Source organism: Crocodylus porosus, unplaced genomic scaffold (assembly GCF_001723895.1).
Source record: "Crocodylus porosus isolate Cpor-Errol unplaced genomic scaffold, CroPor_comp1, whole genome shotgun sequence".
Classification (NCBI taxonomy): domain Eukaryota; kingdom Metazoa; phylum Chordata; order Crocodylia; family Crocodylidae; genus Crocodylus; species Crocodylus porosus.
This window is the reverse complement of record NW_017728922.1, coordinates 15,550,853-15,569,687: the sequence shown is the minus strand read 5'-3', so window position 1 is coordinate 15,569,687 and position 18,835 is coordinate 15,550,853. Positions and strand designations below refer to the sequence as shown.

At 45.4% G+C, this 18,835-nt stretch overlaps 1 protein-coding gene across 2 annotated transcripts in view; it reads right to left on the bottom strand.

Moving 5' to 3' along the window:
* RALY (RALY heterogeneous nuclear ribonucleoprotein) overlaps positions 1–18,835 on the bottom strand; it is a 267,642-nt gene that overhangs the window by 90,401 nt on the left and 158,406 nt on the right. The window lies entirely within an intron of this gene.

The window sequence follows — 18,835 nt, the reverse complement described above, 5'->3', positions numbered from 1 at the left end:
ATTTTTTTAGAAAGGAAGAAGAAACAGAAAGGTGGAATATACACATGATAATCCTACTTGGCACTTATACTGGCAGTGTTCAACAACTTCTCAAAGAGCTGTATAAAGACAGACAAGTACTCCATACTGATTTTCTAGACAAGAAATTGAAGCACAGAAGAAGGAAGGACTTACCTGGTGACAGATGGAAATCTGTGGCAGAACCAGGAATAGAAGCCATGCCTCTTAGCATAAGTCTGGCTTGATTACTTTAGCATGCTTTGTCTTATTTGACTAGAGTTTATGAAACCAGCACTGCTGATTTTACACATTGAACATAATGAGCCTCCCTATTCCCTAGAATTATGAAATTGACTTAGAAATCATGAGAATTTTTCCATAATAATAAATACCAGGTCTTTTTTCTTTGCTTTGGGGGTTCATATGATGGGGGTGGAGGGCAGCGGGGGCAGGTGGGACAGAAATGGGGCATATTTTCAAGCTTTACCTTTCCATCTGTGAGATCTACAAACAGACTGCTTGGCCATGTCTACATGAGACACTGACTGCACAGTCTACACATGACACAATGCTACTGCACAGTAGTCCCAGGCTACTGCGCAGTCAGCATCCCAAAAAAGCTGCTTGTCGATGCAATTGTGTAGTAACTCAGATTACTGCACAGTAATGACTGTACAGTCAGCATCGTGTAGACATGGCCCTTGAGAATGAAAAAAGATTCTTGTGATTCCAGGAACTGGAACTTTAAGAAAAGTACTAAGTATTATTAGACTTGGAATAAAACTGCAACAGTTGACAACATGAAATCGCACATTATATTTCGACCATACTAACAGTAATTAAACTCTGAATGTCCAAACTTTAAAACTCGTTAACTCATGCTAAGTACCTCTGAGCTGCTCAGAGTTATGTCACTTCAGGCAAGGGTTAACATTGAGCCATGCTACCTAGTTCGTATTTGGGTAACTTCAGTCTGCTTTACTGAAATAATATGAGGAATCTGCAGTCCTCCAGCATCCCAGGATGCTCTGCTCCAAGTATTCTGTCCTCCGCCACAGCTAAAACAGGGATCAAGCCCAAGTGTCCTGGCTCCTAACTACATCCTTGCTTACCAGCCATCTAATAGCAAGTCAAAGCTGGGCAGGCAAAAAATGGTATTAACTCTTAACCTGGGGCTGCTCACAGCACATTTTAATTTGAACATTACTTACCTTTCCACAGTTTTAGTTTGGTCTAAGTGTAATGTGTCTCTGAGAAACTGTTCATTATCTCAAGGTAGCTAATATGTCCAGACCATTACACCATTAATTCCTGCTCAAGAAAAGCATGTGTATGTGCATCTGCATGTGTGTATGTGTTCCTCCCTGATCTGTAAACACTGCAATCAGGATAAAATAGATCTTGCCTGGTAGACAGTTAATAAAAGGTAATATTTACTTTTGTTGAGCAATTATCCTGAAGTTTCTGTTGGAAGCACCTGCAGAGTGTTTAGTCACTTGAGTGAAGATTTTTTAAAATTCCCAGCTGAAAAGCTAATTTTAAAAAAAATCTTTAAAGCCTTTTTAAACACTTGTTTGCTAACATGCCAGTTGACATGTTGCTCAATGTGGATAATTGATGTAAAATATTTTCATAATCAGTTCAGGTTACAATATGACTAAACTCAGTGCTCAGCTCTATTTGCACCAATAAAAGGAAGCTCAGCTGATATCAGGGGGGCTAGTCTGGAATTACACTGGTGTAATGCACAACAGAGTCTGGTCCCATGTGAGAGATATTTTGTTCCATTGTGAAGAACAGTTATAGAAACAGTAATATCCAGAGGCAGAGAACCACACTGAGCTATTTTGCTTAGTGAAAAAAAAAGGTTTATCAGCTCACATGGCTGTATTATGACTCTCATCAGATTTGATATTTCTCTTAAAGCACCAGCTCTGGGTGTCACGTGATTATGTGAGAATCCCAGTTTTCCCATTTAAAGAAAACCCTCAAAAGTAAACGTCTAGCTTTTGTGGTTACAGAGGAAAGCTTGAGGATGTAACCCACCAAAATGCTCCAAGGACATAAAATGAATAAAATGACCCAAATGCATTATTTTTTAAAATTACATGCTTTCAATGCCATTCTCATGATCTGAGTTTGCTTGGGATTTGTAGGATTAAGTAAATGAGGAGCTGAAAACACCTGGGCACTGGCTATGGCTTAACATGAGCATTGCCACAATAACAGAAAAAGTCTAAGGAATGGCTGTATATAGCTGCTTCTGAGCTGTGGCTGCTAACAACATGAGGACAAATAGACACTACTGGGAAGAATCACACTCTTACAAGCAAACCTATGGCAGCTGGTAGCAATGAAGAAATATACTGTGTTATTTTTACATACTTCCTAAAAGCTGTTGCCATTTTGTAATTGCCATGTATTAGGTTCCTGCAAAAGGCTGATTTAGTTTTACACTGCCTGTTCACTGATGTAAATGGGGAAGGTGTGGCACTGTGATGGACTGGGCCTCATTAGTTCTCATTTCAACTGTGGCTGACGAGCTTTGCTGGAAATCCTGTCGTAGAAAGTTAACCTTCTCCCTGTCAGCCATTGACCAGACTGCCTTTCCTCCTGATGCTTGAATTTATTTAATCGCCATTAACTTTTACCTCCTGGATTCTAGAAAAGGCATGCTGTTCTTGTGGCAGACAGCATTGGAATAGCAGGGAAAGTGAGGGGGGAGGGATTAGGAGCCCACAACTTCATAAAATAAAAGCATTCCCCTGCTTGTGCTGTAATCCTGGACCTGGGACTGAAACTCCCAATAGATTTCATGCCCAATTAAACATGTCAGGAAGAAGCTTGTTCACCAAGGCAGGGACTGAAGAAATTAACATGAGATTAATTTAGCTTTGTATCCCCTAAAGGTCAAGCAGCCCTGGTATCAGTTCTTGCTTTCCAAGCTTGGGGAAGCCACCAAAGTGATTAGTAGCAATGAGCAGTCACTCTGAGCTCTCTCATTAAGTTCTCTGCCAGGGGAAAAGCAGTGTTACCAGGCTGAACACACCTCTGGCTCAATGGGGCCATATACAGCTCTCAGAAGCATGCAGACTTCCCTTGACAGAGTGACTCCACCAGCCGCATTTTCCCTGTCCTCCAGATTAGAATATCACTGCTTGAAACAATGTCATGGTCACTGCTGTCACTAATGTGCAAGAATCCCTTAAAAATATTGATATTCAATTCAGTAACAGCCTAAGGCTAGAGCTGGTTTACTTGATAAGCTATTTTTCCTTCCCTCTGTAAGTGCTTTGCTTCACAGATTAGCTATTTAATTGAGAGCCAGGTGTCCAAAGCCCTCAGAGGCCTCAGTTTTAGTGATGAACTGTCAAGGAAAAAGGCAAAAAAATCCATCTCTCCCTCTTTGCAGAAAGCTCTTTTTATTTCAGTGCAAAGACAACACACAGCCTGACTGTTATTTCCTTCTTATCATGGTTGTTCACAAGTGGGAAACATGATTTTTCATCTTGTACCTGGTTTCTTGGTTCAATAGCAAGTTTCTCACAACTTAAGTTTTCCAGAGAATTTATACACAGAGATGAATTAAAAAATAAAAGCTCATCACGGAGGACTCTGAGATTGATAGGTTCCATAGTCATCAAATTCTTTCACTGACTGTAGATAGCTCATGCTCCAGAAGGGAGGTTTAATTCTGCTTCAGTGTGCCATTTCTGTAAACACCTCAGGCAGAATTTGGCCTGAAATGTGTTGCAGTTAGAATGCCTGGAGAAAGGCTGCTGCAAAGGTATCTCCAGTCTATCCTGAAGCAACCGTCTCTATGTGTCAATTTAATGTAAGAGTCCAGGAAGTCAGGGTTCCTGAGTTCTACACTTGACTTGGCCACTGACTCACTGTGTGACCTTACTCAAGTCACTTAATTTCTCCTTGCCTTAGTGAACTGCACATTGGGAACACTGGAACATACGCACCACAAAGAGATATTGTGATATGGTTACGGTGCTTTGAGATCCACCAGTGAAAGGTCCTACTGGAGTTCAAGAAAGCCTGCTATGGTCAGAACTCTAATCCAGTTTCACAGACGTAGGAGATCTAAGCAGTTCTGATCAATATCTACATTTTTCCTACCTAACTAGACTGATCTTCTATACCTTAACTCAGAGCTTTTCAGACCTTGACCCCTTTGAACTGCAACTTGACATACAGGATCCTTAACAAGATCCTCTTTTTCTTCAAGAATAATCAATAAAAACCAACCCTGGCTTCTTTTAATAGGTTATCCATCATTGCAGCATTGTCTATTTGATGAGGTCCACTAAGATAATGTCAGGTCTCAAGTACCTCTCAAAAGTTTACAAACATATGATTGGTTAAGTTTTCTAATTGATCAGCATTGCAGAATGGGAGTTGCTACATAATTGGTGATTTCCAACTGGCTTATCAGAGCTTCTTAAAGCTACAGTTCTTTACAGAGATATGAGGAAGCTTTCTGAATTTCTGCCTCTGAGTGTCACTTTTTGACCAACAATTTTGAAGATCTACAAGGACTTTGCCTTGAATGACCCACAATTTCTTTCTTCTGATACCAATTTCCCTTGCATTACACAGAAAGTGGTACTTCCAGAGTGACAGCACCTAAGAGGCCAGTCAGCATGGCCAAAGTATCAATGATAATGTCAGTCCTGGAAGTTTGGCTTTCAGGATCAGTATTTATGAAAAGTGACATTAGAGACCATTGCACCCTTTTGGTTTGCTGCACAGTTGCTATGCCTTTGGCTTGAGGTATCATCCACGTGCTTCAGCACTAGAATTACTCATCATTGTGCTGATTACATGATCTAAGGACAAAGATTAAACATGGATGGCAAAGCCTGGCTCTATACTCTCATGCGTTCCATCATTTAAGATAAAATAAACCATGCAGCATGGTTTATTTTTACTTTAACTGCCTTTTTTACTCTAGCATGAGATAAAACACACTTTCAGTGCTGCCCCATACGTAAGCCATATCCCTTCTTGTCCCATTGCTCAGCTTTTGCAGATCTGGCTATTTTCTTGTGTCAAGTTAATACATCATGGCATTCTTTTCATCTGCTATGGTCTCTGTGTACAATTGCACCTTTAAGAGGTTCTGACATGAGCGAGTTGTAACTGGTTGTCACAAGAAGGGATACATGTTATGGGATCAGACACTGAATGAAGCAGACCGCTCACAAATTCCTGTGCTCAATCATTACTGAACAATACATTGGGTATAAGGTGAACTAAGTAAACTCTTCCTTGAGTGGAAGAGTGGAGCAATAAAAAAATCTCATTAAAGCTGAAACTCTCCAGAAATATGGAGGACAATTGGAGAAGGTTTAATTCTCTGTAATTCCCTGTACTGTAATTCCCTGTATCTGCAACCAATGGGTGCCTGCAAAAGGGAAGGCAGTCAGAAGGGAGTCTTATGTCAGACAGTAGCTATTTCTGAAGCACTTGATGCTTTTACTAGTTTCCAGTTAGCTCAGGCAGAGGAGGATGGCTATAAAACTGTATTACAGAAATATGAAGAGTGCTGCACTCATTGAAATCAAAGATGTGTTTTTATCAGAGAGTGCACCAGAAAAGGGGCACTACAGAATCTGAGGATCTAAAGTGGAGGAGCCGCACTAGCGATTTGGGGTCAGAAGAGAGAGGAAACTTAGTTCCTGATAAAAGACGAGATGGTGATTAGACACAACAGAGAATCCAAAATTGTTTCAAAAAAATCCTGAGGAAGAAACATACAAGGAGCTCCACCCTGGTGTCTCTCAAACAAACAGTACATGCTATGCAAACACCACAAGCCAAGAGAATGCTTGAAGTTTGGACAAAGATATAAGAAACGCAATCAATGATGTCACTTTGCAGGAGTTTCAAAGTGCAAACTGAGCATGCCATGCCTGGATAAAGATGACAACAATAGCATTAGGAGAGAGGAATTTGTAAGAGCACTGCTCAGGCAATACACAACAAATGAATGCACTAAACCATATGAAAGCAAAGGCAACATGTATTAATTGCAGTTTTTACATGGGTGTGCAGGCCAAGATAATCCCAGAAACAGTAACGTTAGCAATGAAAGAAAAGATATAGGTAAACAAGTGGGTGGATATTGCAGATAAGTGAAACTCAGTGTTGACCTAATCCTTGCTAAGGGTGACTATACATGAGCGTAGAGGCTCCTCCAACGTCCTGGACTTGAAGCGCATTGGAGCAGATTCAATTAATTAAGTCTGCTGTAGCATAGCAATTACTGTGCCCCAGCAGCCTCCTGCATCTCATGTATCAGCCTCCCCATGCTTAAAAATGGTGGTGAGGGCATTTGAGCTAAATATCATTGAACGAGCTTTAGTTCAAATGCCTCCACTGCCATTTTTAAGCTAAGGAAAGCTGATACATGAGATGTGGTGGCACTTTAATTAGAGCGGCTCTCAGAGCCATTCTAATTAAAGCGCTACCCTCCCCCCACTCCCTCACCCTTGAAGCATGTGTAAAAATGCCCTAAGGGAATATGTCACCTTCATCAGCCTTAAATGGCACCTAGCCATACAGCTGCATTTTTGGCACTTATTTGAATCCCAGAGAGCTACACTCCCCCTGCATGTCCTTACTGAGCACATTCGCTGGACTATATTATGATTGCATAGACTTCTGGGTAGAACAGAAATACCCAGATGTCCAGTTTCCTAAGTGAGTCACTTGACTACTCAGCTGTCACTTGACCACTCAGCCCCTGGGCAAAATACTTCTGGGTCTACCGGGGAGCGTTTTGGGGTGGGGGGGCACCTGGAGTCCCCCTGTGGCCGATCACCAAGCTGGGAGGTCTGGGGGGGGGAGGGCACACGCTCCCCAGCAGACCTGGAAGTGGACCAGAAGTGCTTCCAGTCCACTTCCAGGTTCACTGCTGAGCACATGGAGGGCCCTCTGGCACTCCTGTGGGATGCTCCATGTGCCCCAGCATTGCAGTATTCACAAGCCACACCTGTTACATCAAGGTATGTAGGAAAAACATTTAAAGCTGTGTCTATGTCCAAATTGCTGATTCTCTGAATTAGCATCAAATCTTGAGATTCCAAGTCGGCTGAATTGAACCAGGGACAGTGATCCAAATCAACGAATTGAATCACTGTCCCTGATTTGGGCTGAATCCAAATCGAATAGGACCCACTTTGTGCACCCCTAATTGCCAGAGGTTCCAAGCAGTTTTGAAATGAGTCAGAGCTCCTGGATAAAGTTAAACAAATTCAAATACAGATTATAGCCAACAAAAACAATCTATCTGGATAGAAGCCAATGCAGCAAGGGTATGGGTTGATCACAGCAACCCCAGGAAACATGCCTGGCCCAACAGAAAAGGAAGAGGTCCAAAGATTCATTGGACTGGTGAACTATACACAGAAATTTCTGTCTAATCTTGATGCCTGAACAAGGAATCTGTAAGCACTCTTGTGCAAAAAGAGTCTAAGATGCCCAATGATGGATGTGGGAAGAATAGTGTAACTGAGGGGAGCATAAAAATAGTCACCACTGCAGTTGGTGGCTGCTGTTCCAGCAGTGGGAGCAGTGTTACAGTTAGCACTGCCCCATGTGTTGCTGCTTCCCAGGGTATAGAATTGCCCTGTTATGCCTCTGTGTGGTATGCCATGCCAGTTTTTCTAAAATATCTGAGAAACTGAACAATACCAACAAAAATGTAAAAAGTCCTAGTCCTGAGGGGCTATGACAACAAACTCAAAACTACTTCGTCCGGTGATGCTTCCAGGCAGGTGTTGGCACAGTATTAACAGAATGACAAAAGCAGGACAGACACCTTAGAAGAGATTTACGGGTCCACATAACACAGGGTATAATAGAGAATATTTCAATGAATGAATTTAAAGCACCAGGTACTAGTACTTGTAATTCTGTACTATGTTAATGTTGTTTATCAGCTGTTATTATTGTTACGCTTCACTGGTAAGGAAAAATGAAGGGAATTGTATTTGTAAGGGGTTTTAGCATGATTCACTAGGAACTGGTTGTTATATTGAGCAGTCTTGACCGGTAAGAGCACAGACACTGAAAGGAGCACACAGCTGTCAGACCACTTAGCTTTGAGTGATTACTGGACAATACAATCTTTGAGTAGAAAAGCAGTAGGTAGAGGTTTTAGGAAAAAAAAAACACACAGCAGAGGGACTTTCTGGTTACACAGCCACAATATTCGTAGTAATAGAGAAATATACACAGCAGGCAGACAAACACATGTGTACACTCAAACACACACTTAAAAAAATCCAAAAACCTATCTCTGGTGCCAGTCATTCTTCCCGAAAGAGCTCAAAGCGATTTGCAGAGCAATTCCCCAAGTAACAGAGCCAAGTTCCAAAGCATTAGTTTAATAACTAAAACAAGCACTGCAATCTTTTTAATAACTTCTTAGTTTCCAACAATTCCTTCCCAGAAAGCTAGAGGGTCTCAGCTTCTCTCCCAGAGGATGAAAAGACCCTTCTCACTCTTGTGCAGTTCAATAACTAGAGCAAATCAGAAATACAGAAGAGCATAAAACAGTCCTTTGGTCTTTTGGGAAAGCAGATCTGATGCACTCAAACTTCCTGGGGAGAGGTTGTCAGGGGACCAAAAAGTTATTAAAAAAAAAGAAGACAGGAAAACAAAGATATAAGAGTTATTAAACTGATTCTGTGAGACTGGCACTGCCTTTTGGGGAATTTCAAATAAACCAAACAAGCTGGAAATAACAGAAACTAAAGTTTAAGTTAAAAGACCCCATTTGCTGTGTCCACTTCCTAGCTGGCTGCAAATTGGGCCTCTGAAAGGCATTAGAACAGAGGCAGGCAAAGTCCACCCCATGGTCCAGATTGGGCCTGTGGCAGACTCCATTTCCCAGCAGTCCCTGCCCGCATTGCTGTGGTGAGTTTTCGTGGAGACCCCAGCAGTAGGACAGCGCAAGGGGTTTCCATTAAGACCAGCCCCAGCAGCACTGTCAGCGTGCCTGACTGAACAGGGAGCTGCTCTGGGGCTGGGATCTTGCAGGGGTAGTTTGGAGCTGGGACGGAGCTGCGATCTGCTCCCACTCATCGAGGCAGGGCCGTGCAAGCAGCGGATTGTGGCTCTGCCCTGGCTCTAGACCACGTTGTCACCATTGCAAGATTCCAGCCCCAGTACTTAGGAAGCACCTGCAACTTGTTTCTCCGTCCTGATGTGTGAAAATGCAAACCACAGACTTACAGTTGAAAAGGTCCCGAGTTTCTCAACTATGTTGGCTTAAAGTATGCCTGTGCTAATGGAAAATTCCAGTACTCTGTAATGAGGTATATAAGCGATGAAGAATAGGCACTCGGGGTCGGCTTTGATCTGAGTCTCATGACTCCAGGCTGACCTGCTTGCAAGCAATAAAGGTTTTGTCTCTGTGGCTTGTGGTGTGACTCACTTCTGGGGACCAAACTGGAACTTAGCCTCCAGGAGCTCCAACGGCCCCTTGTGCAACAAAGTGGCCAAGTATTGTGCAGGATTGTGTCTCTGCTCCGTAGCTACATGATGATGTAGTAACATAAGAACAGACACTAACTAGAGTGGAGCTGTATTCACTGTAAAAGGCCCTTCATGTAGAATGCCTTTCAGAGGCCCACTCCACTCTCCTTCTGGACATGTTGCAATACCCTTCTTTTCTTGGGAGTTTGGACAAGTGGAGGACTGAAAATTCTTCAATGGCTCAGGATTAGGAGGAGGCAAGGATTCCTCATTCAGGGGAACTCTGGTGGTCGGTGGTAAGCAAGGTTCCCTCTAAGGTGCGCGCGTGTGTGGCCGTGCACAGCTAGAAGAGTGGCCACGCACAACATTTTCAAGGCTGTGCACGAGGAGAGGTGGGGGCGGGAGCCTGGCATGGGGTCCGCTGACTCCGGGGAAGTGCTCCGCTCCCCTGCATGGAGCACTTCCCTGGAGCTGGTGGAGCCCGTGCCAGCCCCCGCCTCAGCCACGTCCCTGCCTTGCCTCACCTCGGGGTGGAGCTGCTGCCCGCCCCAGTGAGGCTCTGCCAGCTCCAGGACACTGCTCTGCTCCCCTGCGCGGCCTCGGGGCGGGGGGGGGTGTGTCTCGCAGTGTCACTTGGGGCAGGCAGCGGCTAGCCTCCGGCCCCCGGCCCCCGGCCCCAGCCTGCAGCCCCCGGCCTCAGCCTGCAGCTCCCAGCTCCAGCCTGCAGCCCCCAGCTCCAGCCTGCAACCCCCAGCTCCAGCCTCCAGCCGCCGGCCCCAGCCTGCAGCCCCCAGCCCCAGCCTCCAGCCCCCAGCTCCAGCCTCTGGCCCCCAGCTCCAGTCCCCGGCCTTTCAGCTCTAGCCCATGGCCCCCAGCCTCCGGCCTCCAGGCCCCAGCCCCTGGCCTCCAGCCCCACCAGCCCCCTTCGATAAGTCTCCCACGCCAGACCAAGGCGACGTGCTCACAGATCGCTACTCCTTAGAGGGAACATTAATGGTAAGTGCTTGAGAACTGTGGTCAGTCTACTTTACTGCTCTCTTTCTTCTGCAGTAGTGCATGTTATATATATTGGAAAAGAAACCAGTGAATGTAAGTTTTTGTAACAGCCATGAACTGATATAAGTAAATGCCCTGTAAAAGACAGCATTACTACTGCTGGGGGAGTATTCAATGGTAAGCACAAATAACACAAGACTAATGCCCCACTTTCTTTTGGAGATTAAGGTACAGATGCAAACCCCAGCACCACTTGTTGCTTCTCTGGTTATGCAGGAAGCAGAGTAGCATCTCTGCCATGCTGAAACCATTATGTCCCTTCTTCCTTACAAAACAAAGACCTTTGCCAGTAGAGTGCTAGTATTCCTTCACCTCAGAATGCCATACCTCAGATTGGCAAAGATTGTGGGGTTTTTACCTTCCTCTGTAGCATGGGGGTATGTCCTTCATTTTAGGATCACTGGAGCATAGATTATTTTAATGAATTAAAATAATTAATTATTATTATTTATTATTATGTATTTGCCTTTGCAATGGCGGGGCAGTGGCAGTACCCTTACCTCCCCATGCTCTCTACTTGTTGCAAGCTATTTTTGTCATAGGTTGGTTTGTGTTGTGCATGAGGGGTCAAAGTGCATGAACTTGAGGATCTCTTGGATAAGTGGTTGCCTGAGAATGCAAGGGAGGCACAACCTAGTCTTAAATTCCTGTCACTGCCCTGCCCAAAACATTGTGGCTAAGTATAGACATTAAAAAAGCCCAAGGCAGAATCAGTACAATCGATGTGGGTTTCTCTAAACCGCATAGTTTGGATTGGGAGCAAATGGAACATACCCTTCAGTGGGAGGAGAAGGCAGATGTCTGAACTGGTGGGGGCTAGAAGGTGGTGGGTGCTCCCACATGCCTCCCGGTGTGCCGGGCATTGCCGAGGGCAGCTGAACACAGCTAAGCTGGGGCCATCCCTAATTGCCCAGCATATGACCCCAGTCCCCTGCTGTCAGCCTCAGGGAGGGGGAGCCAGCAAAGAATCTCTCCCCAGCCCCACTGCCATCGGGGGGGCAGGGGAAGGAGGAAGGGCAGGGGGAAACAAGAGGCTCTCACCACATGGACCCATCCCCACAGACCCAGCAATAACAGTAGAGGGGTGGGCACACAGTGGGGGGCTTCCTCCCTACTGCCCAGGTACTGGGCTCAGCTGGCCAGCTGGGCTGTTTGCACAGCCCACCCCCCCGCAAGCCACTGCCTCTCACCACTGGGGGAAAGGGGGCAGGTGAGGGGGGAGGACAACTCCCCTTGCCCCAGTCCTGCCCCTCCACCCTGAGCTGAGGTCTACACAGCCGGGGGAAGCCACTGCAGCAAGGTCTTCCCCTCACTCTCTAGGCAGCAGGGGGAAAAGCCCCCACTGTGCGGGCACCCTCCAGCTATGCAGATCCCAGCTTGTGCGGGGCAGCCAGGGCCAGGGTGGGGAGCTCCATTCCACCCCCTCACCTGCACCCCTCACCTGCTGGTGAGAAGCAGCAGCTCATGATGGTGGGGGAGGCAGGGCTATGGAGCAGAGGCTTTCCTGCCTCAGGTCTGTGACAGCATGAAAGGGGTTTGCAGGGGAACTGCAAAGCAACCTGGGATGTCAGGGGACTGCAGCCTAACTTGAGTCAGGAGGGGATTTGGTACAGAAGTTCAATAGACTGTTCTAACCTAAAAAGATTAGATCTGATACTACGTCCATCCAGTCTATCTTAGACTAGGTTCTACCATTTTTAAACCAGTCTATGTACACTGAACTTCTGTTCTGTTACAGGTTCAGACCGGTTTCCAATTACTTGTATAATTATGTGTAATTTCTGTACCTAGCACATAAGATCATGATATCCCTCCTCACAAACCAGAAACCTCTGCTGGTGCAACTGCTAAGTATTTCTTTTCTTTTTTGTCTGAGTGAGGTCTTTTTTTATAGGAGTTAGGACTCAGTTTGTCAGGTATAAAGATGCTTGAACTCAGGAGCTAGAGGACAGATGTGAAGTGTGCAGTCAAATGTGCTGAAATCAGAGGATGAGAATCAGCAGTTAATAAGCCCTCCAGTTGGGATTTTAAGAAACCATGAGTGGCCCACGTGGGTCCAAGACTGTATGAATATCTCTGTGAAGTGGAACACATTCCCTTTTCCTCTGGGCTGTGGAGGCACTAGACAAACAATGCATCACACTCATCCTAGGTCTTCAGCTGATGAGATGTGAATTAACCAGCCTGACTGATAAGTTCCCTGGAGGCACTTTTCACAATTTATGAGGTTTCTCCAACATGCATGATTTTCCAGCTCTGGTGGACAATTAACATTCCCTCAATTCTGTCTAACAAGTGCCTTTGCCTGTTCCGCTCTCTGTGAAGATAGTGACTGCATTTCTTAGGCTAAGTGCAGATGTTCAAAAAGCCCCTGGCAGGAGTGCTCTAACTATTGCACTTTACTGAAAGTGCTGTAAGTTGTAGCATGAGTGAGCTGAACAGACATTCACTGTTTGGTGGGGGTGGCTCATTGGCCACTGGGGGTATTCCCACATGCCTCCCAGGACTGCTGGAGTGGACCGTCTCCCAGCCCTACCCTCAGGACAGCTGAGAGGGTGTGGCTGGCTTGGCATTCAGACAGAGCAAATGAGCTCTGCCTGGGGCTAGAGTACAGCCCTGCACAACACTGACTTGAATGGCAGCCTAAGTTATGGGCTCTAAGTTAACCCTCGAGATCTGGCACAGATGTTCAATAAAGCACTCTAACAGAAAGTGCTTTTGTCTAATACCTCATCCATCAAGGGATAACTTAGAGTGTGATCTGCTATTTTTAAAGCACTCTAAGAGCCATGAATGTCTGTTCAGTTATGGCTTTAGAGCACTTTCTGTGGGTTTAAAGCACAATAGGTATAATGTCTGTAGCTAGCCAGAGGGCGCCTATACATGTGCAGTGAGGCTGTTCCAACCCCCCGTAATTATAGTGTGTCAAAGCAGACACGATTAATCAAGTTTGCTGGAGTGTGGTAATTACCATGCTCCAGCAGACTCCAACGTCATGTGTATCAGTGTCCCTACATTGAAAAACAGCAATGATCTTTAGTTAAAGTGCCCCCGCTGCCCTGTTTCAGTGTGGGGATGTTGATACACGACATGCTGGGTGCTGTAATTAGAGTGGCTCTTTGAGCCACTCTAATTAAAATGTCCCCCCCGCTAAGCCTTCCCTCCGAGCATGTATATAAATATGCTTAGAGTCTATAAGCTGCCTTTACAATGCACATCACAGCAGAGGCTATGGATGTTTTCTTGGAGTGTTTACAAGGTGCTGAGTGACTTCAAAATTATTCAAATAGCTGACATGTGACTGGAGAGGAGAGCAGCCCAGAGCAGATGACATGAATATTAAATCTGAACAACTTATCCTAGAAGCAAAGTCGTTCCATCAATATGGTCTTGTAGCTAGACTAATTTGCTTGGGCTAATTGTTTCTGTCACCCATCAGAAGCAGAAGATGCAGTACCATGGGTGGGGGGGGGGACATATTGACCGGGGCAGGGTAATTGACACTGCCACTTAGCAGTGCCAAATATTCCTCTGATGCCTTATATGAACATGATGAAACTGCTTCCAAAAGACAAGTCAGTAGGGAGACAATATGGAACAATGTGAAATCCGGGACACCCTCTATCTCCACCTTTTAAATCAGGGGTGCTGCTGCAGGCAGAGGCAGGGACAGAGTGGTATGGTGCAGCTCTGGTATTACTATCCAGGCAGCTAAGGCAGTCAATGTCCTGTTAAAGACCCATTGTTCTTTACTTCACCAGTATTAACAATCATGTTCCCTTTTTAATGGTAATTCCACTAATCAAGCTAACCTCTTTTTGGGTAATTTTGCTGGCTGTTAGGGCTTCCTATTTCATAGCTCATGGGATCTCCCCACCCCATGTCCTGCACCCAAGATGCTCATTTTAATTTTCACCAGTATGTACGGTCACCCTACCCATATAGAGCAATGTGACACGGAAGGCTCTGGTACTGGGAACTATTATGTTTACCATTTAGACATTCCTCACACTAAAGCAAGGTATTGTCATTACTTGCAAAGCCCAGGGACTTGTATTTAAAAAAGCAGGCCAAATGTTCACAGTATTGGCATGGAACTCCAAAGACTGAGGTTTAACCCTCTGGTTTGCCCAAGTGATGCTGGGCAAGTCACTTAGGACATGTCTATACTGCCATCCAGAGGTAGGATTTCAGCTCCTGTGCTAGCTTTACCCTACCAAGCTTGGGTACTGATAGCTGTGGAGGCAAGACTGCCAGGGCTTCAGCCACCACATTTAATTACCCAGGACCTGGGTTGCCACAGCTGCATTTATATCAGAACCATGGTGATACAGTTTCACACTAACACAGGTGTGTTTACAGAAGTTGCAAACGCAGCTTGTGGGCCTCAGTTTCCCATCAATAAAATGGAGACAATAGCACTTCCCCATGTTGTAGGGGCATTGTGATAGATACAAAGTGCTCACATTTATAGGAGTCTAGTGGGTAATATAATGCTGATGGGCAACTAGCATGGGTTCATAGCAGATACATCCTGCCTGACTAACCTTGTTTCTTTCTATGACCAGGTCACTAAATGCTTAGATGCAGGAGTCAAGGTAGATGTCATCTACTTGGACTTTAAGAAGACCTTTGACACGGCATCCCATCCTAATCTCATAAGCAAACTGAACAGCTGTGCCATAGATGATTACTCAGTCATGTAGGTGGCAGATTGGCTTAGGGTTGTACCCAGAGAGTGGTTGTGGACGGGTCAGTATCAACCTGGAAAGATGTGGGCAGTGGGGTCCACCAAGACTTGGTCCTTGAGCTGGTGCTGTTCAGTATCTTCATCAGTGACCTGGATGAGGGCATGGAAAGCACTCTGTCCAAAACTGCAGATGACACCAAACTATGGGGTGAAGTTAACACACTGATGGAAAGAAACTGAATCCGGGTGGACCTGGACAGGTTAGAGAAGTGGGCAGAGAACAACAGGATTCAGTTCAACAAGGACAAGTGCAAGGTGCTGCACCTAGGGAGAGGAAATCACCAGCACACCTATAGGTTGTGGGGATGACCTTCTCAGCAGCGGAAAGAGATCTTGGAGTTGTTGTTAACTCCAAGATGAATATGAGTCACCAGTGTGATGAAGTAATTGGCGGAGCTAACTGCACTTTGTCATGCATTAGTAGGTGCATCACAAACAGGTCCAGGGAGGTGATGCTTCCCTTCTATGCAGCAGTGGTCAGGCCACAGCCAGAGTACTGCATCCAATTCAGGGCACTGCAGTTCAAGAGGGATGTGGACAACTTTGAGAGGGTCCAGAGGAGGGCCACATGTATGGTTAGAGATCTGCAGGGAAGGCCCTATGAGGAAAAGGTGAGGGACCTTTTCACCCTCCACAAGAGAAGGCTGAGGGGGGATCTTGTAGCAGTATACAAATTCATCGGGGCAGGGGGAGCACAGCAGGGAATAGGAGATGCTCTGCTTACCAGAGCACCCCTTGGAATAACCAGGAACAACGATCATAAGCTGATAGAGAGTAGATTTAGGTTGGACATCAGATAGAACTTCTTCACAGTAAGGGTTGCCAGAATCTGGAACAGGCTTCCAAGGGAGGTGGTGCTCTCCCCTACCTTGGGGGTCTTCAAGAAGAGACTGGACAAGCACCTGGCTGGGGTCACATGACCTCAGCACTTTTTCCTGCCACTGATGTGGGGTTGGACTCAATGATCCACTGAGGTACCTTCTGACTAGCATCTATGAATCTATGAAAATAAGTGAGGCCTTTCAAAGGCCTTAATAGGTTTACAGGTCCCAACTGAGATCAAGGCCTCATTATGTTAAGCTCTGTACAGACCAACACATTGTGAGGGACAGTATGTCTCAAAGGGCTTTCAGCTCACATGGATCCAGAAAGAGGGGGAGTGAATTTCCCACAGTTCCAGAGTGGGGTTGGAAGCTGAGACCTACTCCTGGATTCTGCCTATATCACTTTTCAGAAGGTAAGTCTTCACAATAGTGGCAGTGTTCCAGCAGGGACATTCCTGAGTGAAACCTGACCCTGCATCCCACCCATACACTTGCACTCTCTAAACCTGGAAATATATCCTTTGGAGTTGTCCTCAAACGTTTTCTTTCAAGCAAGCTGGAAACCAGCGTCCTGAGAGTGGTCTCAGAGGGGCCAGCCAGAGTGGCTTCACTAGTGTATTTCTGAGTTTGGAGAGCAAAAATGGAGTAGACAGGATATGTGCTTGGGAAGGGAAGCTGCTGCTTGGGAGCATGCATCTACTGTTACAATATAACTGTTATGTCTAAATGATGCTGTAGCCATAGGAGTTAGCTAAATCCTAAATGACCCTAAATGAAACAGGTTTAAAGTAGTTGCTGCACTTGTACCACTACAGAATAGTACAGACATAACAGCTGCATCACAACAGCTTCTACTGATTGTCTTTGATATTGATGCAGTTGTTTTCTCTGTCTGTATCCTTAAAGATCTATACATTAGGGAGATATTAGTGAGGTGTGATGCAAAGGCAGTTTCCACATGGGTTTGGAAAGGCAGGCTTATTTATTTTGTCCTCATTTTTATAGCTTCTCTACACACAATAAATGGCAGAACTGTACAGTCTCAGGACCTTCTAAATTAGAAGCATGTGCTGTGCATCCCACTGGGAAGTTGAGAAATTCACCTTTCCATGGGATAAATCTTGAATTACTAGTTTTAAAGACCATGAGGTATTAGCTTTGAAAGTTGTCATTGACTTTGGTCTGAATATTGTTCATTTCAAATGATGAAACAGCGTAATTTTTCAGGAAGGAGATAAGGAATGGCACCACTGAAAGGGAGAGAATTAAATATTTCTCCATCAGGTTGATTTTTCTTTTAAAATGGCAGATGCTTCAGGCTGTGAAGAAGGTAGGAAGTAGTCCCAGAGGAAAGGGATTAGTGGTGAGAGCTATGGGAAGGCTATCAAGGGTGCATAAAAAATGAAATTTATCACATGGATAGCATTACTGCATGCATGTGTGTGCTTGATTCATTTGGATCCTTTGGTTGGGCTGCGTGTACACTCTCTAGCCACTTTTAATCCTGTTCTGCAATACTGCACCTGAATGAAAAACTAATGGTTGGTGGCGACCTGCCATTCTTTGCCTTCTGAATGTCAGCAGAACTAACAAAAAACTTGCACTGAATTCATTGTTTATATGTTTTATTAAGGATGATTCCCTCTGTCTGCAGATTTTAAGAGATAATTTACTAATATGTCCCAACAGCACAATATGTTTAGAGTAAACTTCGCAACCATTTTAACCAGGGCTGGGTTAAAAGGATAATAAGTCTGAATTCCATGGAGATTTAGAAAGTGAAAAACTGGAAGCTTGAGTAGCTTTTACTGCATTCTAAAGGTGCAAACAGAAGTGAGAATTTTTGCCCAATCTGGCCCCTGAGAGCTCTCTTCAGCTGTGACCAAACACAAGGGCATGGCTGCAGAGTACTTCAAAAGAACCTGATCCTGCAACAAACTGAAACCTTGTTACATGGCGGGTTCAGATGAAGGCACTCCAAAGTGGACCACCTTCATTAGCTTCTGTCTACTCGTGTCAGGAGCAGGCTTGGCTGATGCAGCCCAGCACGGTTCCCAGCACTGTTTTCAGAACTGGGGGAGGAAGGAAGCAGAGGGAGCTCATTTTGGGGATTGCCCAGCTGCTGTTGGAGCGTGAGGTGGGTGGATTGGAAACCCCAGAGGTGGGGGGCTTCAACCCACCCCCACTACAGCATAGCTGCAGAAACCCCAGAATGGACCTCTCTCTCCTGCCTCTCCACTTCCCATCCTGAGACAGAATGGGAGCTGGGGGAGACTGAAGGTAGGATATGAGGTTGCAGAGTTGCAGCTTCTCTCTGTGGATGGATCCAAATTGAAGCTTGATCTCCCACCCTCTCAGCCTAACAGCTAATAGCAGCTAATGTCTGTTTGGTCAAGAGAATCAGTCTAACTCATGGAACTTTCTGTGAAAGCTGAGAATTGTAAAGTGTTCCATCTGGGGAGGAAAAATCTGCAACAAACTTACAGGCTTGGTGGTGTTACTCTACCTAGCACCACATCTGAAAGGGATCTGGGGGTCATAACTGACCATAAAATGACTCCTAGGGAGGAGGCTCTTCTCAGCCAGGCTGGCTGACCTGCTCCACCGGGCTTTAAACTAAGCCTGCTGGGGGATGGGGGGACTACTGCCACTGCTGGCCCGCTGAGCGACCCTTGCAAAGCCAGCAGACCAAGGCACTTAAGGGAGCCAA